The sequence below is a fragment of the Pteropus alecto genome, unplaced genomic scaffold, assembly GCF_000325575.1.
Source record: "Pteropus alecto unplaced genomic scaffold, ASM32557v1 scaffold52, whole genome shotgun sequence".
NCBI lineage: Eukaryota > Metazoa > Chordata > Mammalia > Chiroptera > Pteropodidae > Pteropus > Pteropus alecto.
Genome location: NW_006433941.1, coordinates 1,695,379 through 1,706,605, shown reverse-complemented (window position 1 = coordinate 1,706,605; position 11,227 = coordinate 1,695,379). Strand labels below are relative to the sequence as shown.

Sequence of the window (11,227 nt, the reverse complement as noted above, 5' to 3'; positions counted from 1 at the left end):
GTTACAGCTGGTTTTGTTCAGGTTATGAGAAAAGAGCTCTGCTCTCAGAAGAGGCACTTCCTATGCCAGCTCTAGTACAAGAAAATCATGGTAATCACTCTTCATCCCCAGCATCCCTTGCAGCAGGAGGTCATGAAACACATTTCTGAGCAGTAGCACCTGGGAAGTCTGGTGTGTGTGTGTGTGTGTGTGTGTGTGTGTGTGTGTGTGTGTGTTCCTGGGAAGGACTTTCCACCTAAATTAAAAAGATGAAGACTTAGGAGAAGAAAACTTTTGTTTCTGCCCCTTCCTTCCTGCTTGGAATGCTGGTCTAAGGATCAATGACTGGCATTGCTGCAGCCATCTTGGAACCCTAAGGGAGAGACCAAGAGCAGCAGGAAGAGGCTAACCCAGCATGCTGCCATCACTGCTGTGCTAAATCAACCTTGTTAGTTCTTACATGAGATAATTATCTTCATTGATGAAACCACTATATTTGCAGATATTTCGTTACTTGCCCCTGAAAGTATTCTCAACACATCAGAAATTCAGGAGTATGCTTAACACATCACTGAATAAGAATATCCAAATTTTGGGTATCTTAAAATAGATACAGAAAGATTATTAAGAAATAAGGTCATTAGCTACGGGCCTTTGAACCTATCTAAAAAGGTTACTTCTCTACACCAGTCATTTTTGCAGTTCAAGGTGCCATTCACAAACTTTCCATGTTTCCACTCGCCAGCCCTACTGATAAATATGCCAATAAGACAAAGACAAGACAAGAGTTGCACAGTTTATCCCTACAGGTGAAGGGTTTAACATTCAAAAGACAACAAAGGCTGTCATGCAAGAGACATGTGGTAGGAAAAAGACATTAGGGAATGGCGAGCACTGTGGGAAAAGACAGGCACAGGTCCTGCCTACTATGTTCACATTTGATTTTGTTTACAATACTAAGCTGACCAAGGAAACTCATGCAGAGCAGATTTGGCCTACAGGCCCCTCCCTGTTCTAGGTCATCACTAACTAAGCTGTTCATATAATTTGTTGTCCAAACCAGAACACTCTGAAGAATAAAAAGAGGGGTTAATAATAGATCCTCTAGGACAACAGAGTTAACTAGAAGTATCCTAAGCAAACCAGGATGTATAGCAATCACAATATTCCCACAAGGAAGGCAAGGTCAGATTTGTTTTTAATGGAGCTACAATTGGAAGACCCACGGAACCCAGTCTGACAACTACTTAATGTAGTGCAAGGCCCAAAGAGGTCATTTAGCTGGCTTGATCTATACTGCACTGCTAGGTTTCTCTGAGGTCTTTAGAGAGACATTTACAGAATGGCAGGTCTGTTTTCCTGAGTATTGGTTGTTTCGAGGTCCTTAAGTGAATGTGGCAGCAACATACTGTGCAAACAAGCAGACTATAGTCTTGGATGTTTTTCAAACCAACCATATGCACAGCAGACCTCGGCTCCAAATTCAGGAGGGCTCCCTCTCCAGGGCTGGGGCTTTGTTCTGCAGCAGATGTTAAAAGTAGCCTTCCTCTTTTAGCCACACAAGCCCATACATGGTGGGCCCTGGAAGAGTCCCAGACATTCCAAAATTGTCTGTGATACTGTGAGGTGCACATCTCACTTGAAGCCACCACCTCCTGCCCATACGTGGGGTCCTTCCAGGATTTTGGAGCTGGAAAGGCCCATCTGTTGGGGCTACACCCCAGCTCTTTCCATTACCACATCTCTTTCCTAGAACTATTTCAGCTGCTGTAAGTCTTGAGAACCCCATTAAAAAAATGTGTGTGTTGAAAGAGGGAATTGGGAGGCTGAAGGTCTTTATTATGGAAGAGAAAACTGAAATCATTTTAACCATGACTTTCATAGTTGTCAGAACTTAAAAACAATTGTATCTTTTTAGGGTAAGGAAAAATCAAACTCCTTGATACCAGAAACTGTGTCTCACTGACATGTCATGAAACACCTATCTTCTATCACAGTGCTGGTACATTGTAGGTGCTCAATAAATGTTTCTTGGATAACCTAGAGAAAAATAGTAGAAATAAAGATTTTAAAGGGTGGAGCAACATACATTCCCTCTTCCTCTCCCTCTGTCTCCACGTAAAGGGAGCATGAGTTCTATATTCACTTAATTTACATTTTTAGCTGTGACTTTTTAAAATTGAGTTGGCAAAACCACACTTAATCCAAAGCCAACGATCAGCCAGGGAAGGTAGCAGAAAGGTAAGAGAAGCAAGACTTTCCAGAAACACTTCATTTCAAATTTTATAACAGAGGGGTGTGTGGCCGGCATATTTGCATTTCAATAGAGCATAAAACATCATTCCTCCCTGTTTCTTCAGACTTTCAGGAGCTCCCTCTCCTTGTAACTTGATTAATCATTTCAAGCTAAACGCCTTTTAAAATCTTACCTTTTAAAATTATACTGGGGGAAAAGTGTGAAAGGAGTTGGTTGAGGTGTGGAAATGGTAAGAACACAACAAAATAAGGACGCAGCAGCAGCCCCTAAGATGAAGAGCACAGCTCTAAGGGCTATGATCGGGCATCCTCCAGAGCTCCTTACTCCCAGGAGGTGCCAGTGTGGCCCATGAGAAGCTGGAGGGAAACCCAAGCCCCTAAATAGGAGGGAATAAAGTCATACTTTATTTGGTTTTCTCATCTGAGGAAACTAGCAACTGGGAAATTGTTTTTTTTATATAATTTAACATCAAAGATGAATTTCCAAAACTTAAAACAAATTCTATTGGAGAAGAACAGGATGAAGCATACAATTGCAGTTAATCCTAATATTTAACTAACAACCAGAATATTATATGCCCTGACCCTTCTCCCTAACTTCACTTTCGATGAGACATTGAGAAAAATCTAGTAGACATTGAAACACCAAAGCAGGTCCCAAAAGCCTCTAGTGCTAAGTCCTTTGTCATCTGTCCCTCTAACTTCATGTAGCAACAGGCAAGGATTTTTCCTTGTTTTTTGTTTTTATTGAGATAAAATTCACATAACATGAAATTAATCATGTTAAAATGAACAATTCGGTGGCATTTAGTACATTCACGATGTGTAACCACCACCTCTACCTAGTTCCAAAACATTTTCATCACCACAAAAGAAAATTCCATACCCATTAAGCATCACTCTCCATCCTCTCCTCTCTCCCCAAGCCCTTGGCAATCATTAGTGTGCTTTCTACATCTATGGAGATAGCTATTCTGGATATTTCATATAAATGGAATCATACAACATGTGACCTTTGTGTTTGGCTTTTGTCATTTAGCATAATGTTCATTCTCACTGTAACATGGATCAGTACTTTGCTCCTTTTATATGACTATTAATAATATTTGATTGTATAGATGCACTTCATTCTGTCTATCCATCCATCTGTTGGACACTTGGTTTGTTCTCACCTTTTGTAACCACCTTCTGGTTACTGTGAATAATGCTGCTATGAACATTTCTATATAAGTAATTGTTTTAACATCTGTTTTCAGTTCTTTTAACTATATACCTAGAAGTGGAATTGCTGGGTCATATGATAATTCTATGTTTACCTTTTTGAAGAACCAACTATTTTTAACACATTATTAAGGGAAACTGCCATGAACCATCTTATGGAGCGCCTACTAATGAAGGGAAATAAGAGGTTGCTTCCCTGCCTTCTGAGGCCACCTGTGTCACTGGAGAGTGAGAACAAGAAATGTAATGAAAAATAACAGTACAAGGCTGGATAGTTTAAGTGCTCATGAAGGAAATAATCTCTCTAAAGATTCTCAGGAAGAGTAAAACCTTACGGCTGGACACCATTAGAGTATCTTGTCTCTTCTAAAACTAAGGAAACTGTTGTAAAAAACAACTCTGGGAACTTTGGCCTTAGAAATGTTGTTTCATCATGGGAAATGGCCTGAGTAGAGCAATGGAGGCAGGTGGTTCTGTGGACCATAAACCATCCCCTTTGGCTGGGAGGGTGATTCATGTGGGGCCTCCTAAGGGGTGCCAGATGGTGGGGTTCCTCGAGGGTTGAGCTAGAGTGTATATAAAATGAGAAGCCACTGGAGGTGTTTCACCAAAGATGAGGAGATGAAGAGGAAACCCAGTATTCGGTGTGATTTTTGGAGAAGAGAATGAAACAAAGGAGGAAAATGAGAGAATTATTCCAATAATCCAGGTATGATATGACAAGGACCTCCTGGAGGATGTACCATGGAAATAGAAAAGAGGCAAGAGTCATAAGAAAAAAGAGAAAGAGTTCTTACAAAGCATCTACAAAACTTGGTTATAGATCAGAGGTCAGAGGGAGAGGAAAATGCAAAAATGAGAGATTTGACATCCCAAGATAATTTTTCCATTATAAAGGTAGTGATTTTCAATCAGCCAAGTGACTTCACCTTTCCATTAAGTCATTAAATTATTAAGTATTTATTAATATTAAATAATAATTAAATTATTGATTATAGCATTATTAAATTATTAATTATTTTCTCAATGCTACTAAATACTCTGCCTCATTTCAGAGAACAAACAATACCAAATCAGACCTTCTGAATGAGAAAAAAGCTTCATTTTCTGTGTCTTGTGTGACTACTGGCATTAAAGACCATGAATCTGGACACCTACTAAAGTGTCCTAGGTATTCTGAAGCTAAGAAAACTCCAGAAAAACAACTTTGAGAACTTCAACCTTGGAAAGACCTGACACTAGCAATTCAAACAACAATAAAGAAACAGAAATGCCTACACACCTGCTAAGGATCCAGGGCAGTTCCTAGAGGAACATGTGTTGCTCTCAGAGCAAAACAGATGTGATTAAGCTCTTGCTCTAAATTCTAAGTTTCAACAGTGCCATGTGAGACTCTGACAAATGAGAGCCTACCCCAGCATCTGTGCCTAAAACACCTCAGGAGCAAGCCTCCAGAAGACAGAGGCCTCACAGCAGACTAATAGATTAGCCTACATAAAATTTTAAAGTATCTCCACATTGCAAAACACCACTAATCATATTAAAAAACAAGCACCCAACTGGGAATAATATTTGCAACACATACAGTGGACAAAAAATTAACAGCATCTTTAGATATCAACAAGAAAAAGAAAAGTACCAGATGTGAAAACGAAATGAGCAAAAGATATGAACAGGCAATTCACAGAAAGGAAAATACGAAAAGCAAATAAGGAATACATTTATTTGTAACCAAAGAAGCTGAAATAATGGGACACCATTTTTGTTAGTTAAATTGTCAAGATTTTTTTGTAAATTAAAAGAAGAATAAGGATCCCTAGTTGGTAAGTATACTAATAAGTAGACATGTTTATATACTGTCAAGGGAAGTGTAAATTATTACAGCTTTTCTGAATTTGCTTTGGTAAGATGTTCCAAATGCCTTGAATAATATGCATAGCTTTTATCCCAATTCTGCCCTGAGAAACTTATGCCAAGAAAAATATCATGGATATTAGTCAAACACAGATGACATCAATAGAAAGTTGCAAACAGCCTGAATGTTAAAAACAGAGGACTGATTCAGAGGACTGATTCTAAAAACTATGGTACATACATATGATAGATTACTGTGCACCCATTAAATATGGTGATGTTGACACTTATATACTTATATGCATGTAATATAGTAATAATTTTATAATTGAAGTCAAAGAAATGTAAGTTCATTATAATCTCATTTATACTAAAACTATAAATATATGGATATGTATACATTCTTATTAGGTTTACGGAAAGAAAAAGTGTCTGAAATATGCTAAATGTTAATAATAGTTATCTGTGATAGGAGGGATTATGAATTGTTTTTTCTAACTTTTCATCAAGAAATATAGACTTGTGTATAAACAAAAATGAAAGCAAACAAAAAAAGCTAGATGGAACCTTAATTCTGGTTCTGCCGTATTTCTACCACTACCACTTTGGCCTCAGCAGGCCAAGTCTGGGCTCAGACCAGGAATGAACAATGCACTGTGTTATGCAGTCTTCAGGCTGGAATGTGTTCATTATCATTTCTTTTTCTCTGGCCCACCTTTTGCCTCTCCCTCCCCACCATCTCCTCTAAACAAATATTGACACTAACAGAGGGTGAGGGCCCTCCTAAAGTTCTGTACTAATGAATTGTGCTCTTGTGAGGGCAGCTGTGGCCAAACTGCAGCTTCAACATCTGTGCACTCAGAAACTGCTTCACCAGGAAGTGGAAAAGACCTCACAGTAGCCGGAGTTCCTCAAGAAAGAAGAATTCAAACCAAGAATGCAGAGTTTAGCTTTGTGGGTTGGGAAGGCTTATAACAACAGACCAGCCAGTTTGCACACCTGGGAACTGGATGTGTTACCACGGGAGTTTTGAAAAGCTCTGGAAATAAAGTCAATCTGTGCTGCGGGGGAGAAAAAAAAAAAAACCAAAGCTACCAGGTGCCAGAAGCTGTGTATGTCTTATAAAATAGGAAAGGATATATAAAGTGGCCATGGAGTGATGAGGTGTCTCTTAATCTTAAGCATGGACCATTTCCACGATCAGTGTCAGATTCTTCCTCCAAACATCTCTCCACAAGCTGTGGGTGCCTCTGAGAATCATCATCCTGCCATGAAGGAACTTGTGCAAAGAAGCGTGTCAATAAAGCATTTCTAAACCTGGTGGTAAGAACGCTAGAGGAGGTAGATGCTGTGATGTGGTTTGCCAGCACATCCCAGCCCAGCCTCTCAGCCATATCCTTGGTGGGACATGCCCCTGCTAGCTCTTAGAGCATCTTAAGAAGCCATTTCTTTTGCTTCCAGCTGTTTCCTTTCAGCTATTCCACTCTACTATTCTTTTATTGAGAGGAGTTCCTAAGACTCTCTGAGAATCCTGAGTCACATGTCCTATGAATAATTCATAAAATTAGAACTATACAATATCAGATTCCCAGATTCTCAGAATCTGAGGGACGATCAGACCTCCACTTATAGACCTGGTACGGGGGGCGGGAGAGGGAGCAGAACCAAAGGTGAAAGCAGAAGTGAGCTGCCTGTGAGTCACCACCATGTTAGTGGCAAGACCCAGTCCTATATCCCAGCTATTTCCTCCATGGCCTTGCTGCTCACTGCGTGGTTTGTGGTCCAGATGCATCAGCATCACCTGGCAGCTATTTAGAGTAGTAGACTCTGTTCTAAGCCTCAGCACAGACTCTCCAAGCCAGCATCTGAATTTTAATAGAATTTGAAGTCACATTAAAGTCTGAGTAGTGCTTCTCTGAGTCAGCGGTTCTTAAACTTTAGTGAGAACATCAGAATTTTCTGGACACTTGTTAAAACACAGATTGTTAGGTCTAACCCTCAGAGTTTCTGATTCAGTAAATGCAATGGGATATGAGAATCTGCATTTTCAACCAGTTCCCAGGTGAGGCTGATGCAACTGACCTGAGGACCACAATTTGAGAACTTCCAAGTAGTCTACTGCATGCTATTGGCAGTCAAGTCCACCAACGGAAGGAAAATGGCCTGCCAAACAGGCAGCCTGTGGTCTCTCTCAGGTAGGCCATGGGATAGCCTGCTTCTGGGTGGCCTGTCCCCTAAATAAGCCAGGAACAGTGAAGGTAAGAACAAAACTCAGAAGCATTCTCTCATCACCCCGGAGTTTGTGCTGGGCTTGCTTTTGCAGCCTAATTCCTATGTCCTAACAGAGTGGGGAGAGGGGGCCACCATCCTGCAGGATCTCCACATGCCTGATGTATTCATTGCCAGAAAAATGTCTCAAATTTGCATCAACCTTTTGACTTTTCACTTATTGCCTGCTTTGATCCTCTCCGTGAGTGGGGGAAATGAGCAGGTCAGATATAATTGACCCTCTTTACAAATGAGAAAAACCACCAGGAGAGAAAGTGAAAGGGCTCTCACCTAATTGCTGACAAAACTAAAATGAAAAACCATTTCTCAGTTCTTACTTCATCTATTCCCCCCAACAATAATTCATTGCCCTTTGGGGTTCTGTTGGAGTGAGCACAACTAAGGTGTTTCTGATCATATTCCAGGTGGGGCAGGTACACTGCTATTCCAGATGAGTGGGCAGAAGCCATTCCCCTCACTTTACACATAAAAAAATAGACACACACACATACAAATATACATACACACAAAGCAAGTAAATGACTTTCCCAAAGCCGTAGTGCTAAACACATATTGAACTCAGCATCAATGCCCGGAAGATCAAAGACTTTCAAGGGAGAGACCATCCTCAACAAGAGAAAAATCTGGTACTAATTTAATCCCACATTTTGCCATTCATAAAATTATAGGCAGTAACAAAACTTTTAAAATGCAGTTTTAAGTCAGTTTTTTGAAGTGCAAAATGCCTACAGAGCATTTAGTACATAGTGGGCACTTAAAAATTAATGCATTTCTTTGACAGTTAGAATGATGTAAATGGTGCGAGTCTTTCTTAGGCTAGTCCATAAAATCTAATTTCACCCACACATTACCTGAAATACCATTTATCTCTCTGACAATGTTATTTTAAGGGAGATTGTATTCAAATTTCTAATCAAAGGATATAACACAGGGCTTCTTCACAACTATCTCAGTATGTTTTAATTGCTTGATTACTTATCTGTCTTCCCCTCTTAAAGGCAAGAAAGTGAAAACTGTCGGTTTTATCTATTATTGCACCCTAGTTCAATGCCTACTACATAAAGATATTTATTGAATGAATAAATAAATGCTGTTCCTTGGGCCTGGAATGTTCTTTGACAGGATAAGTCCTACTCCCAGTCATAAAGCCAAGCCTGCCTTGACCCTCCATCAAAGTCAGATGCCCACTCATGTCAAATTCTCCTAGTAACACATGGTGCTGTCCCAATCACAGTAATGACAACACTGTATTTTAAACTCCTTCTCATTTTCCTCAAGTATCTTTTTTTAAGACTATACTCACATGCTCAGAATTTCAAATTAGCCTTTTCAGTCCCTCATTCTTAACGTTGAACAGATACAAGAAAAACGTCTACACAAAGACTGAAACAAACAACTAGAAACGACATGTATGAAACAAACTGCAGGAAGAAGACAGCTTCAAGAACATAGTACTAACATCTTCAGAGAAGAATGTTTAAAAAATGTATTACTTATATGAGCTACGAGCAGGGAACAGAATTCTATATTTAAATAAATAAACATTCAAAGAAGAAAGGAGATCTTGGGAATTAAAAACATGATATTAGAAATTATAAACTGAAGGTTGAAAGATAAAGTTGTAGATATCTCTTAGGAAAGAGACAAAGGAAGGGAAAACAAGAAAGGAAATATAAGAAAATTAGTAGAGTGATCCATGAGGTCCAACACTTAAATAATTGGAGTTTCAGAAGAGGAGAGCAGAGAAAAGAGAAGCAGAGAATCACCATCATCGACAATAAGATCAATAAACTCTTGCAGAACAGAAATGAAGATATAAATTCTCAAACTGAAAGCATAAGTTTGAAGAAATTAAACTTTCACCCAGGAAAATTATGGTGAAGTTTCAGAAAATAAATGACAAACTCGGCAAGCTATCAGAGAGAATCGCATTTGAAGAATCAGGATTGAGAATGGCTTGGAACTTCTCAGCAGCAACACTTAAAGATAGAGAACAATGGAGCGATGTTCTCAAAATTCTAAAGGAATATGAGTTTCGACTTAGAATCTCATATATAGCAAACTAATAAGAAAAGGTATAGAAATTGTTATACTTAAAATATTCTAAAAACTTTACCTCCCATGGAATTTCTTAAGAGGAAAATAAAGCAAGAATCTATATAGATATGATCTAGAATATAGGAAGTAGGAAATACAACACAGGAGAGAAGTGATGATAAGTTCCAGGATGCTGTGCAAGGAGATTCCAGTATAACAACTGGACACTACATTTAGATGATAACTGATCCAAAATGGGACAAACTTAAGAGACAGGTAAATCGAAGGCTATCATGGCTAAGCATTCTGCTGGTATCATCTTAACTCAAACGATTATGGGAGGATATACTTCACCAAAGAAAGAAACTTAAACGTGAGATCCAAGGAACAGCAAATTCAACCCAGGAGGAAGACAAAGAGAATTTCAATAATTACAACAACAAAAAAGGGATAGTTCAGATAAGGGCTATACAGTTCAGATAGAAGAAAAAACGTTGAGAAATGTATCTAAGGAAAAAAAATGGAACAGATAAATTTCTGATGTAATTGACTTTGTAGAAAATTGCACTGAGAAGCTTTGGGAAAGTGTGGAGGGAAATTAGCAATAAACACAAAGAAAATCAAGCAATTAAAAAGAAATATGAACATGAGTGATCATATGAACATGGGTGCACTAGCAACATGGAATTTAGAGCCTGCCTGTAAGACTGCTCAGCCTGATCTTGGGTACATAATATCTAGAAAGATATTCTAATATCTTCAGGACGCAGGTGAAGAAATTTCTGAAATACAACAAAATAAACATCAAAGATATTTAGACAGGAAACTTCAGTCCTTGCAGACACTGCTGCCCCAGAGCCACTCGTGCCCAGCCATGGTCAACTCAACTGTGTTTTCCAACTTTCCCTTGGGCTGCATCTCTTTCAAGCTGTTTGCAGGCAAAGTTCCAAAGACAGCAGAAAACTTTTGTGCTCTGAGCACTGGGGAGAAACGATTTAGTTATAAAGGTTTCTGCTGTCACAGAATTATTTCTGGATTTATGTGCCAGGGTAGTGACTTCACATGCCATAATTGCATGGGTGGCATGTCCATCTATAGGGAGAAAAATGATGATGAGAATTTCATCCCGAAGCATACAGCATCTTGTCCATGGCATTTGTTGGACCCAACAAAAGTGGTTCCCAGTTTTTTATCTGCACTGCCAAGACTGAGCAGCTGGATGGCAAGCATGTGGTCTTTGGCAAGGTGAAAGAGGGCATGAATATTGTGGAGGCCATGGATTGCTTTGAATCCAGGAATGGCAAGACCAGCAGGAAGATCATCACTGCTGAATGTGGACAACTCTAATAAATATGACGGTTTTTATTTTTTAATCTTAAAAAAAAAAGAAAAAGAAAAAGAAACTTCATCAGTTTAAGTTTTTTAATAAATGAGGACAAATCTACAGTCTCTAATGTCTAATGATCCGTAAAGTCATATCTGGTTTTAGACAGATCACTCAATGCAACAGGAAGCAGGAGCAATAGGCATAAAAAAAGACAAGGAGTAAAGACTGAGGTCACCTCAAGGTCATAACTCCAAGTCTCATTTG

The 11,227-nt window shown here is 39.0% G+C and overlaps 1 pseudogene; it reads left to right on the top strand.

The window, feature by feature from the left end:
- Positions 1 to 10,510: 10,510 nt before the first annotated feature.
- LOC107195434 lies at positions 10,511 to 10,983 on the top strand (annotated as a pseudogene).
- The last annotated feature ends 244 nt before the right edge of the window (positions 10,984 to 11,227 follow it).